We start from the raw sequence: 27,107 nt of genomic DNA on the forward strand, positions 1-27,107 counted from the left end.
CTTAAACTCTATCAAATTGGAGCTAGGCCATTACCCATGTGATGACATGGTGAGGTACGACGAGTTCCATACCTCCCAAATTTTATTAAATTTCCCTAAACAGCAGCCCTGATTCTGGTATAAAGTTCGTTCATAAGGTATGACTGAGTTTACCAACTTCACCCAAGCTCTGAGATGGATGTGTGTTGTCCATCCAGCGCAGGGCTATCGCTTTCCTTGCCAAGAAAAGTCTCTCTTAAAAAGATTTGAGTATGATGTCCCCATATCTCCTCTTCCAAAACTCCAAATAAACACACCAATGGATTCAAAGGAACAGGAATGTGTACAAGGGAGGACAACAACGAAGTCACCTCTTCCCAGAAAGATAGGATAATTGGACAACCCAATATCATGTGTATAAAATCTGCATCCATTGTGTGGCATCTAAAGCATTCTGAAGATTGAGACCATCCTATTCTGAACAATCTTAATGGGGTCAAGTATGATTGGTGTATCATATACATTTTGATCATTTCATTGTTGGCCGAAGAGGATACTTTGATTGGGGACTCAAGAATTGTTTCCCAGTCCTCATCTTGAAGATCAGGAACCAGAAGTTTCCACTTTTCTTTAATTGAAAGTACAGCCGAGTCAGCGCCCATGAACAATATATGTATATAGTGCAGAGAAAAGACCGCTGGGTCCCTGCGATTTAAGGATCCCTATCAATGGGAAGGATGATATTTGTTGCGTCACATTTATACTGTGCATATGTGATTGGATCGCCGTCCTAAGCTGCAAATAGCGAAAGAATTGGGACTTAGGGACATCATATTTAATTTGCATTTGTTCAAAAGACATCAGAACGCCCTGTTCGTATAGATCATTAATTGAAGAAACACCATATGATATCCAGAACTGAGCAGATGGATGATTCAATAACCCTGGAAAATCTTTATTGTTCCATAATGGCATTTCTGCTACAATTCCATTACTTTTTTAACCTGTTTACAAATCAATCGCGCCAGTCGGAGTAGCAAGGAGATTCAGTTCTGTTGCGCCCAAGATGTGTTCCAGCGTGGAGCAGATTTCCAGTTTCGGTGGAGTGGCACATGATACCTCTATTGCATGGCATGCGCTCCAGCATGGACCGCATTTATGGGTTACGGGAGTGAGCACAGAGAAAGCTCCACTGACTTGTGTTACAGCTGTTCCCCGTAGACTAGTGGCTGAAATTATGTAAACAAGCGGCAGATGAGTAAAGATGCTGCTCCTTACTAAACAGATTGAAAGCCAGGTGAGAAGTATTTATTTCACTTCATGGGGGTTCTCCTTTACCAGTGCAGGTAGCAATGGAAGGGCAGAATCCTGGCCATCCTGAGGTTCCTTGAGAGATTTCTCTTGGTCAAGTGAGTGGAGTCTGGGGGTGGAGATCACCCTTCCTTATTCCCTCTGATAGCTATACTATGTTGTTGCTCTTTTCCTAAGGCCGGTTTCACACGTCAGTGGCTCCGGTACGTGTGGTGACAGTTTCCTCACGTACCGGAGACACTGAAACACATAGACACATTAAAATAAAAGTCTCTGCAGATGTCAGTGTTTTCATGGACCATGTGTCCGTGTACAAAACACGGAGACATGTCAGTGTTCGTGGGCGCGCACGGATCACACGGACCCATTAAAGTCAATGGTTGCGTGTAAACACGTACGGCACACGGATGCCGTCCGTGTGCTTTTTTTAAATTCAGGGATAAAATTGAAACAAATTGTTTCAATACACGCACACGGACAGCATACAGACGATAAACACGGACACACGGATGGCCTAAGTGCACACACGGACACGGATAGCTCCGGGACCGTTTCTTCCAGTACCGGAAATATTTGGATGTGTGAGACTGGCCTAACACAAGGAGAACCCTGAGGCTGCATGCCCAAGATCAGGAATAACTAGCATTCTGGAAGCAGCATATTTTCACTGCGTTGTGCAATATAAGCACAGTGGAAGGGATTAATAGAAAGCCCATGCCCACTGTGCTTCTTTACGCTGCGTAAACTCAACTGCAGTGCAGAATGTCTTGCGGGAACACTCAGTCTTTTGTGTGTAATTTCCACGTAGACTTGCATTAGATGCGGAAAATTGTCTTAAAAAAACAAAACAAAAAACAGGCGTTGTAAAGTGCATTTACACAATTCAAGAGCATACAAAAACGCATCTAAACAAACATAAATAATTTAAAAAACACAACGTGAGGTCCCCCTTATTTTTGATACATTAAATGTGCCTATTCTAGCGCTTTGCCTTGGTGCAGTGGCAATCGGGGTAATGGTTTATGGGGTAGATGCCAGCTGTGTAATGTCAGCTGGCATAAAGCCATGGGTTAGTAATGGAGAGGTGTTTAGCAGACATCTCCATTAGTAACCCAGTAAGTTAAAAGAAACAAAAACACACCAATATTTTAAAATAAACACCCCTGACTCTACGCTGTTTCACCAATTTTAAAAAAAGTGCCATTCAGTCCAGAGATTTCGACATTGTCCACCCAATACATAGTAATCCACAGACCTGAAAAGGAGAGATAAATAAATAAAAGCAAGAAACTGTCCCTCATTCACCAATTTATTAAAAAATGGCTCCAACGTAATCCATATGTAATCAATTACGTTCCCACGAGGTCCACAAATTCTATACTGCAACCTATAGAGCCTCATTCTGAGAACAACGCTTCATAGGATATTCCTGGTCATGTCTCATGAGTGATTATGTAAGTATCGTCATCACTCGTGATACATGACGGTAGTGACATATGAAGCATCATTCTTAGGACACACTAAATTTATGAAAAATCGGTCCGAGTCTCCCTGCCGAGAGTCGCACAAGTGTAATGCGAGTACAATCCAATTTTTCACACCTAGCATCTGATTTACATCCGAACGCAGTGCAATTGCTATCCGATTACAATGTGATTTTAAACATGAGCTTTTACATAGAGCAATTCTGTCCTTTAAACATCGTTTTCAAAGGAAATATTAGTCAAATCACTATATATATATATATATATATATATATATATATATATACAGTGTGTACCAGAGCCACGCACAGCCGCCCGCACTCACCAGAGCCACGCACAGCCGCCCGCACTCACCAGAGCCACGCACAGCCGCCCGCACTCACCACCGCCACGCACAGCCGCCCGCACTCACCACCGCCACGCACAGCCGCCCGCACTCACCACCGCCACGCGCAGCCGCCCGCACTGACCAGAGCCACGCGCAGCCGCCCGCACTGACCAGAGCCACGCGCAGCCGCCCGCACTGACCAGAGCCACGCGCAGCCGCCCGCACTGACCAGAGCCACGCGCAGCCGCCCGCACTGACCAGAGCCACGCGCAGCCGCCCGCACTGACCAGAGCCACGCACAGCCGCCCGCACTGACCAGAGCCACGCACAGCCGCCCGCACTCACCACCGCCACGCACAGCCGCCCGCACTCACCACCGCCACGCACAGAGGCCCGCACTCACCGCCACGCACAGCCGCCCGCACTCACCACCGCCACGCACAGCCGCCCGCACTCACCAGAGCCACGCACAGCCGCACGCACAGCCGCCCGCACTCACCAGAGCCACGCACAGCCGCCCGCACTCACCAGAGCCACGCACAGCCGCCCGCACTCACCAGAGCCACGCACAGCCGCCCGCACTCACCAGAGCCACGCACAGCCGCCCGCACTCACCACAGCCGCCCGCACTCACCACCGCCACACACAGCCGCCCGCACTCACCACCGCCACGCACAGCCGCCCGCACTCACCACCGCCACGCACAGCCGCCCGCACTCACCAGAGCCACGCACAGCCGCACGCACAGCCGCCCGCACTCACCAGAGCCACGCACAGCTACCCGCACTCACCAGAGCCACTCACAGCCGATCGCACTCACCAGAGCCACGCACAGCCGCCCGCACTCAGCACAGCCACCCGCACTCAGCACAGCCGCACTCGGGCAGTAGAGCCGGAGAGAGAAAGATGGGAGCAACATATGGCAGAATGGAAACAGGAACAGGCAGAATGGGGGCGCGGGATGGGAGCAGCACATGACAGAATGATTGTGCATGATGAGAGCAGCACATGACAGGATGGGGGTGCAGGATGGGAGCACATGACAGGATGGGGCGCAGGATGGGAGCACATGGCAGGATGGGAGCAGCACATGACAGAATGGGGGCACACATGACAGGATGGGGGTGTAGGATGGAGCAGCACATGACAGGATGGGGGCGCAGGATGGAGCAGCACATGACAGGATGGGGCAGCAGGATGGAGCAGCACATGACAGGATGGGAGAGCAAGATGGGAGCAGCACATATCAGGATGTTGACCATATACCAATATAAATGCTCGCCACCCGGGCGTAGAACGGGTTCAATAGCTAGTATATATATATATATATATATATATATATATATATATATATATATATACAGAGCAAAAGTTTGGACAGACCTTCTCATTTAAAGATTTTTCTGTATTTTCATGACTATGACAATTGTAAATTCACACTGAGGGCATCAAAACTATGAATTAACACATGTGGGATTATATACTTAACAAAAAAGAAAATATGTCTTATGTTCTAGGTTCTTCAAAGTAGCCACCTTTTGCTTTGATGACTGCTTTGCACACTCTTGGCATTCTCTTGATGAGCTTCAAGAGGTAGTCACCGGGAATGGTCTTCCAACAATCGAAGGAGTTCCCAGAGATGCTTAGCACTTGTTGGCCCTTTTGCCTTCATTCTGCGGTCCAGCTCACCCCAAACCATCTCAATTTGGTTTAGGTCTGGTGACTGTGGAGGCCAGGTCATACTGGCGTAGCATCCCATCACTCTCCTTGGTCAAATAGCCCTTACATAGCCTGGAGGTATGTTTGGGGTCATTGTCCTGTTGAAAAATAAATGATGGTCCAACTAAATGCAAATTGGATGGAATAGCATGCCGCTGCAAGATGCTGTGGTAGCCATGCTGGTTCAGTATGCCTTCAATTTTGAATAAATCCCCAACAGTGTCACCAGCAAAGCACCCCCACACCATCACACCTCCTCCTCCTCCATGCTTCACGGTGGGAACCAGGCATGTTGAGTCCATCCGTTCACCTTTTCTGCGTCGCACAAAGACACGGTGGTTGGAACCAAAGATCTCAAATTTTGACTCAACAAACCAAAGCACAGATTTCCACTGGTCTAGTGTCCATTCCTTGTGTTATTTAGCCCAAACAAATCTCTTCTGCTTGTTGCCTGTCCTTAGCAGTGTTTTCCTAGCGGCTATTTTACCATGAAGGCCTGCTGCACAAAGTCTCCTCTTAACAGTTGTTGTAGAGATGTGTCTGCTGCTAGAACTGTGTGGCATTGACCTGGTCCCTAATCTGAGCTTATGTTAACTTGCGATTTCTGAGGCTGGTGACTCTGATAAACTTATCCTCAGAAGCAGAGGTGACTCTTGGTCTTCCTTTCCTGGGGTGGTCCTCATGTGAGCCAGTTTCTTTGTAGCGCTTGATGGTTTTTGCCACTGCACTTGGGGACACTTTCAAAGTTTTCCAAATTTTTCGGACTGACTGACCTTCATTTCTTAAAGTAATGATGGCCACTCGTTTTTCTTTACTTAGCTGCTTTTTTCTTGCTAGAATACAAATTCTAACTGTCTATTCAGTAGGACTATCAGCTGTGTATCCATCAGACTTCTGCACAACACAACTGATGGTCCCGACTTCATTTATAAGGCAAGAAATCCCACTTATTACACCTGACAGGGCACACCTGTGAAGTGAAAACTATTCCTGGTGACTACCTCTTGAAGCTCATCAAGAGAATGCCAAGAGTGTGCAAAGCAGTCATCAAAGCAAAAGGTGGCTACTTTGAAAAACCTAAAATATAAGACATAATTTCAGTTGTTTCACACTTTTTTGTTAAGTATATAATTCCACATGTGTTAATTCATAGTTTTGATGCCTTCAGTGTGAATTTACATTGTTCAAAGTCATGAAAATACAGAAAAATCTTTAAATGAGAAGGTGTGTCCAAACTTTTGCTCTGTACTGTATGTGACTACTGCAATGCAAATGGAGAATTCTCTAGGTAGATAGTAAGACCTAAGGCCAACAGCTAAGAGTTCAATGTTTTGACTGCATTAACTTTCCTTAATAGTAATATGCCGCTGATTACACCATCTGTTATTAATATATAATATCACCCCACCACCCTTCTTCTTACCACACTTAGCTTTGTCTCTATCAGCCCGGACCATGTGAAACCTGATTTATTAATGAGATGGGCCTATACAACCCTGGCTCTTTCTCATCCTTCCCTTGTTTATGGAGAACTTTAATATAAGCCATGTTTCCGAACCGAGAAGGACTTTGCTTTGTAATGTGAAATTAAAGACTTCAACCAGGATTGTAGTTACAGTTATATGAAAAAGTTTGGGCACCACTATTAATCTTAAGCTTAATGTTTTATAAAAAATTGTGTTTTTTGCAACAGCTATTTCACTTTCATATATCTAATAACTGTTGGACACAGTAATGTTTCTGCCTTGAAATGAGGTTTATTGTACTAACAGAAAATGTGCAATCTGCATTCAAACAAAATTTGACAGGTGCATAAGTGTTGGCACCCTTATCATTTTCTTGTTTTAAATACTGCTACCTACTTTTTACTGACTTACTAAAGCACTTTTTTTGGTTTTGTAAAGTCATTGAGCTTTGAACTTCATAGCCAGGCGTATGCAATCATGAGAAAAGCTACTTAACCCCTTAAGCCCCGAGGGTGGTTTGCACGTTAATGACCGGGCCAATTTTTACAATTCTGACCACTGTCCCTTTATGAGGCTATAACTCTGGAACGCTTTGACGGATCTTGGCGATTCTGACATTGTTTTCTCGTGACATATTGTACTTCATGTTAGTGGTAAAATTTATTCGATATAACTTGCGTTTATTTGTGAAAAAAATGGAAATTTGGCGAAAATTTTGAAAATTTTGCAATTTTCCAACTTTGAATTTTTATGCCCTTAAATCACAGACATATGTCACGCAAAATACTTAATAAGTAACATTTCCCACATGTCTACTTTACATCAGTACAATTTTGGAACCAAAATTTTTTTTTGTGACGGAGTTATAAGGGTTAAAAGTTTACCAGCAATTTCTCATTTTTACAACACCATTTTTTTTTAGGGACCACATCTCATTTGAAGTCATTTTGAGGGGTCTATATGATAGAAAATACTCTCAAGTGTGATACCATTCTAAAAACTGCACCCCTCAAGGTGCTCAAAACAACATTCAAAAAGTTTATTAACCCTTCAGGTGTTTCACAGGAATTTTTGGAATGTGTAAATAAAAATGAACATTTAACTTTTTTTTCACACAAAATTTATTTCAGCTCCAATTTGTTTTATTTTACCAAGGGTAACAGGAGAAAATGGACCCCCAAAGTTGTTGTACAATTTGTCCTGAGTACGCTGATACCCCATATGTGGGGGTAAACCACTGTTTGGGCGTATGGCAGAGCTCGGAAGGAAAGGAGCGCCATTTGACTTTTCAATGCAAAATTGACTGGAATTGAGATGGGAAGCCATGTTGCGTTTGGAGAGCCCCTGATGTGCCTAAACACTGAAACCCCCTACAAGTGACATCATTTTGGAAAGTAGACCCCCTAAGGAACTTATCTAGATGTGTTTTGAGAGCTTTGAACCCCCAAGTGTTTCACTACAGATTATAACGCAGAGCCGTGAAAATATTTTTTTTTTTCTCAAAAATGATTTTTTAGCCCCCAGCTTTGTATTTTTACAAGGGTAACAGAATAAATTGGACCCCAAAATTTGTTTTCCAATTTGTCCTGAGTATGCTGATACCCCATATGTGGGGGGGGGAACCACTGTTTGGGCGCATGACAGAGCTCGGAAGGGAAGGAGCGCCATTTGGAATGCAGACTTAAATGGATTGGTCAGCAGCCGTCACGTTGCATTTGCAGAGCCCCTGATGTACCCAAACAGTACAAACCCCCCACAAGTGACCCCATATTGGAAACTAGACCTCCCAAGGAACTTATCTAGATGTGTTTTGAGAACTTTGAACCCCCAAGTGTTTCACTAAAGTTTATAGCGCAAAGCCGTGAAAATAAAAATTCTTTTTTTTTTTTCACAAAAATGATTTTTTAGCCCCCAGTTTTGTATTTTCACAAGGGTATCAGGATAAATTAGACCCCAAAAGTTGTTGTCCAATTTGTCCTGAGTATGCTGATACCCCATATGTGGGGGGGAACCACTGTTTGGGTGCATGACAGAGCTCGGAAGGGAAGGAGCGCCATTTGGAATGCAGCCTTAAATGGATTGGTCTGCAGGCGTCACGTTGCATTTGCAGAGCCCCTGATGTACCCAAACAGTACAAACCCCCCACAAGTGACCCCATATTGGAAACTAGACCTCCCAAGGAACTTAACTAGATGTGTTGTGAGAACTTTGAACCCCCAAGTGTTTCACTACAATTTATAATGCAGAGCCGTGAAAATAAAACATCTTTTTTTTTCCCACAAAAATGATTTTTAGCCCCCCAAATTTTTATTTTCCTAAGGATAACAAGAGAACTTGGACCACAGAAGTTGTTGTTCAATTTGTCCCGAGTACGCTGATAACACATATGTTGGGGTAAACCCCTTTTTGGGCGCACGGGAGAGCTCGGAAGGGAAGGAGCACTGTTTTACTTTTTCAACGCAGAATTGGCTGGAATTGAGATTGGACGCCATGTCGCGCTTGGAGAGCCCCTGATGTGCCTGGACAGTGGAAACGCCCCAATTCTACCTGAAACCCTAACCCAAACACACCCCTAACCCTAATCCCAACGGTAACCCTAACCACACCCCTAGCCCTGACACACCCATAAATCTAATCCCAACCCTAATCCAAACCGTAAATGTAATCCAAACCCTAACCCTAACTTTAGCCCCAACCCTAACTTTACCTCCAACCCTAGCCTTAACCCTACCCCTAACCCTAACCCTAAACGTGACTGAAATACGTGGCACTGAAATACGTGGCACTGAAATACGTGGCACTGAAATACGTGGCACTGAAATACGTGATACGTGGCACTGAAATACGTGGCACTGAAATACGTGATACGTGGCACTGAAATACGTGGCACTGAAATACGTGGCACTTAAATACGTGGCACTTAAATACGTGGCACTGAAATACGTGATACGTGGCACTGAAATACGTGGCACTTAAATACGTGGCACTGAAATATGTGATACGTGGCACTGAAATACGTGGCACTGAAATACGTGGCACTTAAATACGTGGCACTGAAATACGTGGCACTTAAATACGTGGCACTGAAATACGTGATACGTGGCACTGAAATACGTGGCACTGAAATACGTGGCACTGAAATACGTGGCACTGAAATACATGGCACTGAAATACGTGGCACTTAAATACGTGATACGTGGCACTGAAATACGTGGCACTGAAATACGTGGCACTTAAATACGTGGCACTTAAATACGTGGCACTTAAATACGTGGCACTGAAATACGTGATACGTGGCACTGAAATACGTGGCACTTAAATACGTGGCACTTAAATACGTGGCACTGAAATACGTGATACGTGGCACTGAAATATGTGGCACTGAAATACGTGGCACTGAAATACGTGGCACTTAAATACGTGATATGTGGCACTGAAATACGTGGCACTGAAATACGTGGCACTGAAATATGTGGCACTGAAATACGTGGCACTGAAATACGTGATACGTGGCACTGAAATACGTGGCACTGAAATACGTGGCACTTAAATACGTGGCACGTAAATACGTGGCACTGAAATACGTGATACGTGGCACTGAAATACGTGGCACTGAAGTACGTGGCACTGAAATACGTTGCACTGAAATACGTTGCACTGAAATACGTGGCACTGAAATACATGGCACTGAAATACGTGGCACTGAAATACGTGGCACTTAAATACGTGATACGTGGCACTGAAATACGTGGCACTTAAATACGTGGCACTGAAATACGTGGCACTGAAATACGTGGCACTGAAATACGTGATACGTGGCACTGAAATACGTGGCACTGAAATACGTGGCACTTAAATACGTGGCACTTAAATACGTGGCACGTAAATACGTGGCACTGAAATACATGATACGTGGCACTGAAATACGTGGCACTGAAATACGTGGCACTTAAATACGTGGCACTTAAATACGTGGCACTTAAATACGTGGCACTGAAATACGTGATACGTGGCACTGAAATACGTGGCACTTAAATACGTGGCACTTAAATACGTGGCACTTAAATACGTGATACGTGGCACTGAAATACGTGGCACTTAAATACGTGGCACTTAAATACGTGATACGTGGCACTGAAATACGTGGCACTTAAAGACGTGGCACTGAAATATGTGATACGTGGCACTGAAATACGTGGCACTGAAATACGTGGCACTGAAATACGTGGCACTGAAATACGTGGCACTGAAATACGTGATATGTGGCACTGAAATACGTGGCACTGAAATACGTGGCACTGAAATACGTGGCACTGAAATACGTGGCACTTAAATACGTGATACGTGGCACTGAAATACGTGGCACTTAAATACGTGGCACTTAAATACGTGGCACTTAAATACGTGGCACTGAAATACGTGATACGTGGCACTGAAATACGTGGCACTTAAATACGTGGCACTGAAATACGTGATACGTGGCACTGAAATACGTGGCACTTAAATACGTGGCACTGAAATACGTGGCACTTAAATACGTGATACGTGGCACTGAAATACGTGGCACTTAAATACGTGGCACTTAAATACGTGGCACTGAAATACGTGGCACTGAAATACGTGATACGTGGCACTGAAATACGTGGCACTTAAATACGTGGCACTTAAATACGTGGCACTGAAATACGTGATACGTGGCACTGAAATACGTGGCACTGAAATACGTGGCACTGAAATACGTGGCACTGAAATACGTGATACGTGGCACTGAAATACGTGGCACTTAAATACGTGGCACTTAAATACGTGATACATGGCACTGAAATACGTGGCACTGAAATACGGGGCACTGAAATACGTGGCACTTAAATACGTGGCACTGAAATACGTGGCACTGAAATACGTGGCACTTAAATACGTGGCACTGAAATACGTGGCACTGAAATACGTGGCACTTAAATACGTGGCACTTAAATACGTGGCACTGAAATACGTGGCACTGAAATACGTGGCACTTAAATACGTGATACGTGGCACTGAAATATGTGGCACTTAAATACGTGGCACTGAAATACATGGCACTGAAATACGTGGCACTGATACGTGCAACTGAAATACGTGGCACTGAAATACGTGCAACTGAAATACGTGATACGTGGCACTTAAATACGTGGCATTGAAACATGTGGCACTGAAATACGTGATACGTGGCACTGAAATACGTGGCACTGAAATACGTGGCACTGAAATACGTGGCACTGAAATACGTGGCACTGAAATACGTGGCACTGAAATACGTGGCACTATGACTGTCAGAAAATGTTCATTAAACAGTTAGGGGTGAGGTTAGGGGTAGAGTTAGGGTTAGGGTTTGGATACCTTTATCACCTTGATGGTGGTGGGTGGCTTTTCAGTGTGTTTTCTGTTTTTTTTCGATAAAAACGCATGCGTTTTTAACGCAAACGCATGTGCTTAAAAACGCAAGAAAATACTGCAGGTTGTATTTCTGAAAATGAACGCATGCAGAAAAAAAACGCATGCGTTTGAAAATGCGACCAAACGCGTACAAAAAAACGCATGCGTTTTCAATGTTAAATATAGGGAAAAAACGCATGCGTTTTTTTGTGCAAAAAAACGCTGCAGACAAAAACGCAAGTGTGAAACCAGCGACGCTTTTTATAGCAAAAAAGTTTTTGCGTCTCCACATTTTGAGACCTATAATTTTTCCACATTTTGCTCCACAGAGTCATGTGAGGTCTTGTTTTTTGCGGGACGAGTTGACGTTTTTATTGGTAACATTTTCGGACACGTGACCGTTTTTGATCGCTTTTTATTCCGATTTTTGTGAGGCAGAATGACCAAAAACCTGCTATTCATGAATTTCTTTTGGGAGAGGCGTTTATACCGTTCCGCGTTTGGTAAAATTGATAAAGCAGTTTTATTTGACGGGTCAGTATGATTACAGCGATATCTCATTTATATCATTTTTTTATGTTTTGGCGCTTTTATACGATAAAAACTATTTTACAGAAAAAATAATTATTTTGGTATCGCTTTATTCTCAGGACTATAACTTTTTTATTTTTTTGCTGATGATGCTGTATGGCGGCTTGTTTTTTGCGGGACAAGATGACGTTTTCAGCGGTACCATGGATATTTATATCAGTCTTTTTGATCGCGTGTTATTCCACTTTTTGTTCGGCGGTATGGTAATAAAGCGTTGTTTTTTGCCTCGTTTTTTTTTTTTTTTCTTACGGTGTTTACTGAAGGGGTTAACTAGTGGGGCAGTTTTATAGGTTGGGTCGTTACGGACGCGGCGATACTAAATATGTGTACTTTTATTGTTTTGGTTTTTTTATTTAGATAAAGAAATGTATTTATGGGAATAATATATATATATTTTTTATTATTTATTTAGGAATTTTTTTCTTTTTTTTTTTTACACATGTGGAAATTTTTTTTTTTTACTTTTTTACTTTGTCCCAGGGGGGGACATCACAGATCGATGATCTGATAGTGTGCACAGCACTCTGTCAGATCACCGATCTCACTGACAGGGCTGCAGGCTTACCAGCGTCGGCACTGAGCAGACACTCGGTAAGCCACCTCCTTCCCTGCAGGACCCGGATGCCGCGGCCATCTTGGATCCGGGACCTGCAGCCAGGAAGGAGGTAGGAGACCCTTGCAGCAACGCAATCACATCACGTTGCTCCGGGGGTCTCAGGGAAGCCTGCAGGGAGCCCCCTCCCTGCGCGATGCTTCCCTATACCGCCGGTACACTGCGATCATGTTTGATCGCGGTGTGCCGGGGGTTAATGTGCCGGGGGCGGTCCATGACCGCTCCTGGCACATAGTGCCGGATGTCAGCTGCGATAGGCAGCTGACACCCGGCCGCGATCGGCCGCGCTCCCCCCGTGAGCGCGGCCGATCGCGTATGACGTACTATCCCGTCACCGGGAATTAAGTCCCAGGTCACCTTGACGGGATAGTACGCCATACGGGATTAAGGGGTTAAAGTGGCCACTTGCAAGTTGTTCTCCTGTTTGAATCTCCTCTGAAGAGTGGCATCATGGGCTCCTCAAAACAACTGTCAAATGATCTGAAAACAAAGATTATTCAACATAGTTGTTCAGGGGAAGGATACAAAAAGCTGTCTCAGAGATTTAACCTGTCAATTTCCACTGTGAGGAACATAGTAAGGAAATGGAAGAACACATGTACAGTTGTTGTTAAGGCCAGAAGTGGCAGGCCAAGAAAAACATCAGAAAGGCAAAGAAGAATGGTGAGATCAGTCAAGGACAATCTTCAGACCACCTCCAGAGAGCTGCAGCATCAACTTGCTGCAGATGGTGTCACTGTACATCGGTCAACTATACAACGCACTTTGCACAAGGAGAAGCTGTATGGGAGAGTGATGCGAAAGAAGCCGATTCTGCAAGCAGTCCACAAACAGAGTCGGCTGAGGTATGCAAAAGCACATTTGGAGAAGCCAATTTCTTTTTGGAAGAAGGTCCTGTGGACTGATGAAACCAAGATTGAGTTGTTTGGTCATACAAAAAGGTGTTATGCATGGCGGCCAAAAAACACAGCATTCCAAGAAAAACACTTGCTACCCACAGTAAAATTTGGTGGAGGTTCTATCATGCTTTGGGGCTGTGTGGCCAATGCCGGCACCGGGAATCTTGTTAAAGTTGAGGGATGCATGGATTCCTCTCAGTATCAGCAGATTCTTGACAATAATGTTCATGAATCAGTGACAAAGTTGAAGTTACGCAGGGGATGGATCTTTCAGCAAGACAATGATCCAAATCTACTCAGGCATTCATGCAGAGGAACAATTACACTGTTCTGGAATGGCCATCCCAGTCCCCAGACCTGAATATCATTGAACATCTGTGGGATCATTTGAAGAGGGTTGTCCATGCTCGACGACCATCAAACTTAACTGAACTGGAATTGTTTTGTAAAGAGTAATGGTCAAAAATACCTTCATCCAGGATCCAGGAACTCATTAAAAGCTACAGGAAGCGACTAGAGGCTGTTATTTTTGCAAAAGGAGGATCTACTAAATATTAATGTCACTTTTGTGGTGAGGTGCCCATACTTATGCACCTGTTAAATTTTGTTTGAATGCAGATTGCACAATTTCTGTTCGTACAATAAACCTCATTTCAAGGCAGAAACATTACTGTGTCCAACAGTTATTAGATATACGAAACTGAAATAGCTGTTGCAAAAAAAAAAATTTTTATAAAACATTAAGCTTAAGATTAATAGGGGTGCCCAAACTTTTTCATATAACTGTATTTCTTCCTTCAACAATTTATAAAATTCCCTCGGAAGTCCATCTGGGCCAGGAGCTTTGTTATTTTTTAAATTTATTATTGTTTTAACAATCTATTCTTTCTTTATTGATCCATTCAGTATATCCCTATCGGCTTCATTTAGTTTGGGCAATTATAAAGAATCAAGGAAGCTGATCCCCTCCATAATGTTTGGGTCTCCTTTTGTATACAAGGCTGAATAAAAGTTACTAAGAATTTGATTTATCTTTTTTGGATCATTCTGTAGATTTCCATCTGAATCTCGCAAATCTACTATATAATTGTCTAAGGGTCACTTCTGTCTGTCTGTCACGGATATTCATTGGTCGCGGCCTCTGTCTGTCATGTAATCCAAGTCGCTGATTGGTCGTGGCAACACAGCCACGACCAATCAGCGACGGGCACAGTCCGGCGGATAAATGGCCGCTCCTTCCTCCCCGCAGTCAGTGCCCGCTCCGTACTCCCCTCCAGTCTGCCCTCACACAGGGTTAATGGCAGCGGTAACGGACCGCGTTATGCCACGGTGTAATGCACTCCGTTACCGCTGCTATTAACCCTGTGTGACCAACTTTTTACTATTCATGCTGCCTATGCAGCATGAATAGTAAAACGATCTGTTAAAAATAATTAAAAAAAATAAAAAAATCGTTATATACTCACCGTCCGTTGGCCCCCGGATCGACAACAGGCCTTTCCCGCTCACGACGCTCCGGTACCCGGTCCATGCTGCATTCTCGCGAGATGATGATGTAGCGGTCTCGCGAGGGACAGGGATATGATGCCCACATTGCTATATACTATGTGGGCTGTGCAATATACTATGTGGGCTGTGCAATATACTACGTGGGCTGTGCTATATACTAAGTGGCTGGGCAATATACTACATGGGCTGTGCAATATACTACATGGGCTGTGCTATATACTACGTGGCTGGGCAATATACTACATGGGCTGTGCTATATACTACGTGGCTTGGCAATATACTATGTGACTATACAACGTGGGCTGCGCAATATACAACGTGGGCTGCGCAATATTCTATGTGGGCTGCGCAATGTACAACGTGGGCTGCGCAATGTACAACGTGGGCTGCGCAATGTACAACGTGGGCTGCGCAATGTACAACGTGGGCTGTGCAATGTACAACGTGGGCTGCGCAATATACTACATGGACTGCACAATGTACAATGTGGGCTGCGCAATGTACTACGTGGGCTGCGCAATATACTACGTGGGCTGCGCAATATACTACGTGGGCTGCGCAATGTACTACGTGGGCTGCGCAATGTACAACGTGGGCTGCACAATGTACAACGTGGGCTGTGCTGTACACTATGCATACATATTCTAGGATACCCGATGCGTTAGAATCGGGCCACCATCTAGTTATTTATATAAGAAGCATGTCTTTTACCCCTAGCTATTTTTGCCAAGAGAGCTCCAGCTTTATTCCCAAATTTAAAGAACGCTGCCGATTTATTTTTATTTTTTTATTTTGTTTTTGCCCTCTTAATTTTTCCAACCTCTCCAACCATAAGTCAAAGTCTAATTTGGATTATAACCATCTGTCTCTATTGGAAACCGAAGGGTTGTTGATCTATGCTGTGTAACTTAATCTAGTTTTCTGACTATACAAGAAATAGAAAAATAGAGCTGCACATTCAGCATGGAAAGAATCTGGGTGCAAAAGAGCTTCCACAGGCATATACCAAACCTTGCATGTAGTAAACCAAAAACAGAAGCAGCACACCACTGTCTGTGAATAAGGAGCCATTTTATTTAGCCCATGATGGCGATGTTTCAGTTCAGTGTAGCAAACTTTTTTCAAGCAGTGAACAAAGTGCACAGGATTGAATATTTAAAGCATGTGCATAATTAGAAATATTTAACAACATTAGTAAAAAAAAAAAGGGTACATTGCCCTTCAATATGTGAAATACAAAAAGTGCAGAGCATTATACAGGTCAGCATAAATCATGAAGTGCAGTGCAAATGTGCAACCATACAGAGGCATATACAGTGCGTATCAAAGCACTAATTGACAATGAACGCACAGATGTGTGACTCCATGACCTACCTCATAGCATACGATGAGTCAAGTACATAGTGGCGTCCTATAGTGCTGAATGCGCATGTCAGGGAAAGCAATTCAAGTATGATAGTGAGAGCGCTTACTAGCACGTGCGCAGTAGGAACTAAGCAAGTTCCGATGCCATATTAGTTAAAGGTAAACAAAGATAAAGGAAATGAACATGTCCGCATAATATTTATTCGCGCATACGTACTGACTATTGTAAAAAGTAGCGCTGAATAAATCACAAAAATGTAAAACGTGCTATTGTAAGAGACATATAACTGGAGATATGGAATAAACAATGTCCACAATGTGTTACACTTTCATTATCCCACTTCATCAATGGGAACAATGGTAGAGGATTCCCCATTGTATTGGATGAGATAAAGGCTACAGGTATATCCCAAAAGGGCAAGAACCCCCATTAGCTGGGGTTGGTGACTTGCCACATGAGAATGGGGGAGACACAGAGCCGCGTTAGAGACCCGTATCTCGACTCAAAATCTCTATTGGGTACAATGCTCCCTAACGCCATCTAGTCCCTCAGAGCCATATATAGGGGACAATATATAGGGGACAACCTCATCTTAAATTGATATATTTCTCCAGAAGCAACTGTGCCGAAAAATGAAATATTTACAGAGAATTAATGAACAATAGTCTTGCGATTTCTTTTGCTGATGGGGCAAGCCATGGGTCTTGATTAAATGATCTGTAAAAAAGAAAGAACTTTTTTTTTTTAAATTAATGTTTAAAACATATTGGAAATGTCTTGTGAGGGAGGGAGAGTGCCAAAAATCCAGCACATATCCTCAAAGGACTACCTATATTTTGAAGTCCACATTTAATCCATTTGGTTTCAGCGTATTTAATTTTTGTATCCAGAATAATACCCTTGTTTTCAACATTTTAATACGGTCATTCCCACTTCTGAGGGGGGGAATATGGTCAATAATTTGAAATGTTAAGTCCCTTTCCGCATGGCCCTTCTCAATAAAATGTTTTGGGACAGGCAAATCAAGTTGTAAAGATTTTATCAAATTTTACAAGAACATCCAAAAATTGGATTTCTTTCCTTGAATGGAGTAAAGTGAACTAAATCTCCTGGTTTAGATTATTTATGAAAAATGTAAAGTTCTCAAGTTCATCGAGCTTATCCTTCCATAGTAGAAGACATAGTCTATGTATCTCCACCACCTGACAACTTGCCTAAAGTGGTGGGATACAGACAAGGTCCTCCTCCATGGCTATCATTACTAAATTTGCATATGCAGATGCCATATTAGCACCCATTGCTGTACCCCCTCTTGATTATAGAATTCATCCCGAAATAGAAAGTAATTATTCCTTAGTACAATTTCCAAAAGATTAAGAATAAAATCTATGGCTTCAGGGGTGTAGTCAGTACTCAAAAGTTTCCTTCGTACAGCCGCCAATCCCAGATCATGACTGATTGAAGTGTATAAAGAAATTACATCAAAAGATGTCAATATGATGTCACCATCGACTATGACGTCGTTTAACTTACACAAAAAATATGTTGTATCCTCTATAAAAGAGGAAGTTTGTCTGCAAAGTGGACTCAATATTTTATCAAGAAAAATGCCAATATGATTAAAAAATTGAGTCGCAGTCTGACACAATCGGTATGCCGGGGGGATTATCCAAGGATTTATGTATTTTTGGTAGTACATATATTACAGGTGTAATTGGTTTATCTACAATTAAATATTTATATAGTTTTTCATCAATTATGTTTGATTGTTTTGCTTGATCTAATACCACCCTAATTTTTCTACCAATATCCAATTTTGGATCACCCACAAGTTTCCTATAAACATTAGTATCAGACAATTGAAGCATAATTTCAGGTTCATATTTAGAAGTATCTATGACGACGACACCATCACCCTTGTCAGCTGACTTGATGGTGATGTGGTCGTCATGCAACAATTCAGACAGTGCCAAATTCTCCTCTCGTGTCATATTCAGCTTCTGAAAAAAATCTTTGTTACATGTTCGCTTGAAGCAATCAATGTCCCTATTAACAGCAGCAATTACAGCATCAATGACAGGAACATTTATGACGGGTATGAAGTCACTTTTGCTATAGAGCATTAGTTCCCTAGAGTTAAATACAGCACTAGGGGGAGTCAATTCCTTTGGACTCTGTGCATACCAGTATTTCAATTTAATTGCTCTAAAGAATTTAAACAGTTCATTTTCAAGTTGGAACCAATCTACATGAGAGACCTTTACTGAGAATAGACAATTGGTTAGTAGATAAAGGTTTTGAAGACAAATTTACCACAGGATTCAGTCTTTTTTTTATCAAGCTGGTTTGTCTCTGAGGAAGCACATGCGTTTTCTGCTCTTTCACTCTTTTTTTTCTATGCTGGTGCTTCTCTTGAGGGAGGATCTAAAGTGATCCTTCACGGTTAACTCAGTGATTTCCAAATTAATCTACAGGGCGTTGCCGGCAACTGAAAATGACCAGACGGAGACGTGTGTCTCTGTATGGGGGATCGAGTAAATCTCTGAGCCCCCGTTTATTGTGTATCACTTTTTATAATCATAGAAATTATACTTCAACCAATCAGCATAAGAACACGCTCACAGTTCTTAACCTATAAGAATGAGGAAAAACTTAACCCGTGAGAATACAGAAAAAACGGAATCTACATATATGGTCGTGTCTTTTTGGCATAAAAAAAAACACATACTAACAGGTGCCTCAGAGTCTTATGTAGCGATACACCCCCGAGTCCCCTCCCTGGCTCGAGTCAGAGTACTCAAGGTCTTTATACCAATTATGAACCATAGCCTAATTAAAGGGCCACTGTCACCCCCCTCCAGCCGTTATAAACTAAAAGAGCCACCTTGTGCAGCAGTAATGCTGCATTCTAACAAGGTGGCTCTTTTAGTTTTAGGTTCAAGTACACCCAAAATAAAGCATTTTGATACTTAGCCACAATACCGGTCTTTAGCCAGGTAGGCGGGTCCTCACTCCCCAGCTTGAACCGCTACTCTGCCGTCACTCCAATCTTCATGCGCTTTCGGCGCCGCCCCCTCAGCGCTGTTTACGTTTCAAAACCGGCGCCTGCGCTGTTTACTAATGTGCTGCGCAGTAACAGTAAGCTCTGGCCGTCTGACGTCCCAGCCAGGCTTGCAGACTGCGCCTGTGCGGGCAGTGCGGCCACCCACCTTTGGAATCCCCGCCCCGCACTGTGCATAATGCATAACACACAGTGCGGGGCGGGGATTCCAAAGGTGGCTGGCCGCACTGCCCGCGCAGGCGCAGTCTGCAAGCCTGGCTGGGTCGTCAGACGGCCAGAGCTTACTGCGACTGCGCAGCACATTAATAAACAGCGCAGCCGCCGGTTTTGAAACGCGCTGAGGGGGCGGCGCCGAAAGCGCATGAAGATTGGAGTGACGGCAGAGTAGCGGTTCAAGCTTGGGAGTGAGGACCCGCCTCCCTGGCTAAAGACCGGTATTGTGGCTAAGTATCAAAACGCTTTATTTTGGGTATACTTGAACCTAAAACTAAAAGAGCCACCTTGTTAGAATGCAGCATTACTGCTGCACAAGGTGGCTCTTTTAGTTTATAACGGCTGGAGGGGGGTGACAGTGGCCCTTTAAGTAACAAACTTGTGAACAACAAGATAAAGTTACTTCATGGCAGCTATAACCTTTTACCTAATTAAATAACAGAATTTATCTTTAAGCAACAAGAAAATGGAGTCAAAAGCACAAAATGGAGAATCTTTCTTAATTTGTTCCTTCACATTCCCCCCTAGATAAATTTTGTTAATTAATGTCCAGCATCAGAGGTACTATCCAAAGCTATAAGCTCGAGGGGTACTGGTCTTCACATGACTGATGCCATGTTACCAGCCATGGCTGTTTCGGCGTACCCGTCCCCCCCTGTATACTAGAATTTACGAATAACAATTATTGATAACAGTAATGGGGATCTTTTGAAGATAGCCATGCGCTTGGCTTCAACATCTTCATCAGGTAACTTTGTGAAATCGGTGTAGAGAAGAGCAGGGGTGGCAATGCTTTTGGTATCATCATTAGTTGTCTTAGTGCAGAATTTCCTAATACATACAGAAATACACCAAAGAACAAGTTTTAGTATTACATACATGACAAGGATAAAGGCAGCGATGTGTAACAAGCTTTGCAAGATTCTTGCTATCCAGCCCCCAAGTCCCTCAAACCAATTGGCTGGATTAAGAAAGGAGAAGGTGTCTGCCCACCAACTGTCCTTATTACAGTCATTGTCTTTATCATATTAATCTCTGAGTCTTTTAATATCCTCTAACTTTAACTTCATAGTACTATTGGGATCTATATAATAACAGCAATACGTCCAATAACCTGACACATACCACCCTGTGCTGCTGTTAAGTAATCCAGTATTACAGTGTGTTGATTAGTGACTATGATAAGTTGGTTTTGGACAGCAACAGTAGTATTAAGTATATCCAATATATCCAGAATTTGATCATCTAGATAATCTGTGGCTCTAAGCAATTTATCCCACATTTGTGTAATCATAGGGTAAATGAAAATAGAAATGACAATTTTATTGGCTATACCCATCTGTACTAATAATCTTTCATGATATTGTACAAACGTATTATTCAAGGATATTGGGGAATTTAGGCTGTCCCATGTGGTTACCAATATTATTATATGGAAATACGAAAAACCAAAACATTATGTCCCCTTATTTGCTACTAGTCTGTTTGACCAGCTTGCAGTGCGATGCGTAGATCCACGTCGGCCTTCCTTCAAGCTTTACTGACATAGGAGTAATGAGGAGAACTTGGTAGGGACCGTCATACAAGGGTTCAAGTCCGTGTTTTCTGACATGGCTTTTCACGACCACAAGACCACCAGGCTTCAAGTTGTGACAAGTGTCGGTTTCTGCTGAATCTGGAAAGGAAGAAAAAAACTAAAACATGGGTGTTAATTTTAACATATCAGGAACACAAATAAATATATTGTGATCCAAGAAGTGCCACAAAAGACTATTCATAAAAATGAACAAATTTTTATTTACATAAGCTTAAAATACACAACATACATACAAATATATAAAAGACAAGGTGCCTCTATACAACCAACAGATGCGGTAAGCACAAGCAAAGCACTATATCTGCAAATCAAATGAATATAGGAGTGTGGCTAATTCATGTACTATATAGTCGAATACCAAGTCTCCTTAATTACAGCGCTAAAAAACATCCTGTTCTTTTAATAAATAAATAAAGTTAACCTAGACCTACAATTGTGTGGTCAAGCATATAGTCAGATGTTATTGCGTGCTGCTAATTTGCAGCCACTGTTGGTATAATGCGCTTTAGACTGTTAAGAATAAATAGTACACTGCACCACTATATTAGACCAAAGTTTACAACATATTCATCATTGTGTGCGCAATATCAGATCCAAGGCTGTGAAAACAATACCGCTGATTTTACAAGAAATGTCCCTTACTCCATACATATTACCTGTATAGTGCTTTAAACTCGAGCGTACTCCGCCTGGTGGCGTGCTGTTACCGCGTTGCCCCGACGAGCGTTTCACGTGATGCTTCTTTCCTGGGGGGGGGTGTCCTAAATGGTCAGTCTCATAGGTCTTTATATGATGATCGTCCAATCAAAATAGTGGAGGCGGTGCCCAGGTCTGCGCGTCATATCATACACGCGCACTTGTTTCGCACCATCCAGACGATCCTGGATACTAGGCGGTCTGTATTCATCAGACATCAGGGAAGGGAGAGGCCAACCCCCGTCACCCAGTACATCGGTAAAAATCTCCGCTCTAAGGAAATTTCAACAGTATATATCGCTGAACAAAAAGCATCAGCCCACTTAATGGTGGAGCCTTATGTACATCATATTTGATATGCAAATGACCCTAGTGATAGTCTTAACTTAGATATTCGGAGAAAACTGATCAACGTGCTTTTCTACCAAAATCTATTACCAACCTACATTACCCACATAAATATTACGTGATGTGAATAAAGGTGAAATAGGTAAGAAGACCCAAAAGGAAATTGGTATTAAAGCATGAAAAGTAACTGCTGCGAATAACATTGTATATATTATACCGACCGATAAAATCTTAGTGCAGTCATATAGTATTGACAAAGTGGACAACTCTCACCACATAAATAAGACGCTTGATGTTTATGACTACACTACTGGTACATGTACCTGGATGAAATGAAGGGCGACGTCCCCCCACTGCAGATAGGGGGTATACAATCACCACTACCATTCAATACCAGGACACCGCCATATGTGTCCATCAGCGTATACTACCTATACTTATATAAAAATTAACAATAACAATTAATAAAATGTGAGACAAGTGAGACAAAAGTGAAGTGCTAAATAACACTAAATCTTTAATAGATATAAAAAGTGATATTATACATATAAAAAGTGATGAGCTAAAGTGCCAAGGTTATCTCATTAGATCTCTGGATAGAGATGAAAAGTGATGATGTGCTGATAAAAACATATAATAAACTAAAGTGCCTAATACTGACGTTAAATATCAAATACACGTGATATTATACTTATAAAACATATATTGAGCCAAAGCGTTAAATAACATCTAGCCCCTTAGTTCATATGGTGAACCAGTGTGAGGAAAAAATAAAAAAATAAAAAAATAAATAAAAAATATTATATACAGGTCCTTCTCAAAAAATTAGCATATAGTGTTAAATTTCATTATTTACCATAATGTAATGATTACAATTAAACTTTCATATATTATAGATTCATTATCCACCAACTGAAATTTGTCAGGTCTTTTATTGTTTTAATACTGATGATTTTGGCCTACAACTCCTGATAACCCAAAAAACCTGTCTCAATAAATTAGCATATTTCACCCGTCCAATCAAATAAAAGTGTTTTTTTAATAACAAACAAAAAAACCATCAAATAATAATGTTCAGTTATGCACTGAATACTTGGTCGGGAATCCTTTGGCAGAAATGACTGCTTCAATGCGGCGTGGCATGGAGGCAATCAGCCTGTGACACTGCTGAGATGTTATGGAGGCCCAGGATGCTTCAATAGCGGCCTTAAGCTCATCCAGAGTGTTGGGTCTTGCGTCTCTCAACTTTCTCTTCACAATATCCCACAGATTCTCTATGGGGTTCAGGTCAGGAGAGTTGGCTGGCCAATTGAGCACAGTAATACCATGGTCAGTAAACCATTTACCAGTGGTTTTGGCACTGTGAGCAGGTGCCAGGTCGTGCTGAAAAATGAAATCTTCATCTCCATAAAGCATTTCAGCCGATGGAAGCATGAAGTGCTCCAAAATCTCCTGATAGCTAGCTGCATTGACCCTGCCCTTGATGAAACACAGTGGACCAACACCAGCAGCTGACATGGCACCCCACACCATCACTGACTGTGGGTACTTGACACTGGACTTCAGGCATTTTGGCATTTCCTTCTCCCCAGTCTTCCTCCAGACTCTGGCACCTTGATTTCCGAATGACATGCAAAATTTGCTTTCATCAGAAAAAAGTACTTGGGACCACTTAGCAACAGTCCAGTGCTGCTTCTCTGTAGCCCAGGTCAGGCGCTTCTGCCGCTGTTTATGGTTCAAAAGTGGCTTTACCTGGGGAATGCGGCACCTGTAGCCCATTTCCTGCACACGCCTGTGCACGGTGGCTCTGGATGTTTCCACACCAGACTCAGTCCACTGCTTCCTCAGGTTCCCCAAGGTCTGGAATCGGTCCTTCTCCACAATCTTCCTCAGGGTCCGGTCACCTCTTCTCGTTGTACAGCATTTTCTGCCACATTGTTTCCTTCCAACAGACTTACCATTGAGGTGCCTTGATACAGCACTCTGGGAACAGCCTATTTGTTGAGAAATTTCTTTCTGGGTCTTACCCTCTTGCTTGAGGGTGTCAATGATGGCCTTCTTGACATCTGTCAGGTCGCTAGTCTTACCCATGATGGGGGTTTTGAGTAATGAACCAGGCAGGGAGTTTTTAAAAGCCTCAGGTATCTTTTGCATGTGTTTAGAGTTAATTAGTTGATTCAGAAGATTAGGGTAATAGGTCGTTTAGAGAACCTTTTCTTGATATGCTAATTTATTGAGACAGGTTTTTTGGGTTATCAGGAGTTGTATGCCAAAATCATCAGTATTAAAACAATAAAAGACCTGACAAATTTCAGTTGGTGGATAATGAATCTATAATATATGAAAGTTTAATTGTAATCATTACATTATGGTAAATAATGAAATTTAACACTATATGCTAATTTTTTGAGAAGGACCTGTATATCTTTGCCCAGATATTGTCACATTATTGTAGTTCTCAACCAAAATCTGGAACAAGCTGGGATATGTAGCCAGACAAACAAGTGCCCGGATAAAAAAACAAAAATGTTAACCAAGAACTATTTGGTAAATGTAGGAAAGTCTGAAACGCTCCTCCTACGCATCCGATATAATGTCCCCACCAAAAATGAGATTTCTTTATCCAGATGCAGTCAGCCTATAATAGTTCCCATCCGATGTCTGAATGAAGTCTGAGGTATAGGACCACCAATAAACGATATCCATATAATAGACCAAGAAGTGTACCTAAATAGATAGACAACAATTAAAACATGCACCTATAGACAAACAAACTAAAATGATAATGGAATATCCCACCATCTAAGACTAAAACCTAGTGAAACAAACATATATAAAGAGAAAAATGGTTTGTACAACCACATTTTATGTACACAAAGCCTATTTACAAAAAAGCACTGAAGCCCAGGTTTTCGTTCAGACCCTGTGGGGTCAGTGTACCTAATCTGTAGATCCATCTACTCTCGACCTGGGCAAGAGTCTTGCCCAAGTCGCCACCTCTAGGTCCTATTGAGACTACATCAATACCTCTCACCTTCATCAAATACGGGTCACAATCATGAAATTTTTTGTAATGTCGAGGGATGGTCTTCAAAGTTGAAACATCGTCTATTGTTTTTGCCTTGGCGATATCCAGGTGATGTTCACGGACACGAACTTTCAATTCTCTGGTGGTGAGACCCACATATATCTTACCACACGGACACGTAGAGTGGTAAATAACCCCTTTCGTTGTACTTGTGATGAATTTTCTAATATCATAACTCTTGGATCCATTGAAGTTGGTAAAGGTTTTTGCCCTAATACAATTGGCACAGGCCTTGCATCTGCCACATGGGAAAAAGCCAACCATTTTAGATTCCCATCTATTCGTTGTATTCTTCTTATCAACATAGTGGCTATGCACCAAAATATCACCAAGATTCCTGGACCTTTTGGCCACTATAGATGTTGTGGTTGTACAAACCATTTTTCTCTTTATATATGTTTGTTTCACTAGGTTTTAGTCTTAGATGGTGGGATATTCCATTATCATTTTAGTTTGTTTGTTTGTCTATAGGTGCATTTTTTAATTGTTGTCTATCTATTTAGGAACACTTCTTGGTCTATTATATGGATATCGTTTATTGGTGGTCCTATACCTCAGACTTCATTCAGACATCGGATGGGAACTATTATAGGCTGACTGCATCTGGATAAAGAAATCTCATTTTTGGTGGGGACATTATATCGGATGCGTAGGAGGAGCGTTTCAGACTTTCCTACATTTACCAAATAGTTCTTGGTTAACATTTTTGTTTTTTTTTTATCCGGGCACTTGTTTGTCTGGCTACATATCCCAGCTTGTTCCAGATTTTGGTTGAGAACTACAATAATGTGACAATACCTGGGCAAAGATATATATAATATTTTTTATTTATTTTTTTTATTTTTTTCCTCACACTGGTTCACCATATGAACTAAGGGGCTAGATGTTATTTAACGCTTTGGCTCTTTATATGTTTTATAAGTATAATATCACGTGTATTTGATATTTAACATCAGTATTAGGCACTTTAGTTTATTATATGTTTTTATCAGCACATCATCAATTTTCATCTCTCTCCAGAGATCTAATGAGATAACCTTGGCACTTTAGCTCATCACTTTTTATATGTATAATATCACTTTTTATATCTATTAAAGATTTAGTGTTATTTAGCACTTCACTTTTGTCTCACTTGTCTCACATTTTATTAATTGTTATTGTTAATTTTTATATAAGTATAGGTAGTATACGCTGATGGACACATATGGCGGTGTCCTGGTATTGAATGGTAGTGGTGATTGTATGCCCCCTATCTGCAGTGGGGGGACGTCGCCCTTCATTTCATCCAGGTACATGTACCAGTAGTGTAGTCATAAACATCAAGCGTCTTATTTATGTGGTGAGAGTTGTCCACTTTGTCAATACTATATGACTGCACTAAGATTTTATCGGTCGGTATAATATATACAATGTTATTCGCAGCA

The 27,107-nt window shown here is 42.2% G+C and overlaps 1 protein-coding gene across 1 annotated transcript in view; it reads right to left on the reverse strand.

Moving 5' to 3' along the window:
- BUB1 (BUB1 mitotic checkpoint serine/threonine kinase) overlaps positions 1-27,107 on the reverse strand; it is a 365,871-nt gene that overhangs the window by 76,677 nt on the left and 262,087 nt on the right. The window lies entirely within an intron of this gene.

This window comes from Ranitomeya variabilis, chromosome 2, assembly GCF_051348905.1.
Source record: "Ranitomeya variabilis isolate aRanVar5 chromosome 2, aRanVar5.hap1, whole genome shotgun sequence".
Classification (NCBI taxonomy): domain Eukaryota; kingdom Metazoa; phylum Chordata; class Amphibia; order Anura; family Dendrobatidae; genus Ranitomeya; species Ranitomeya variabilis.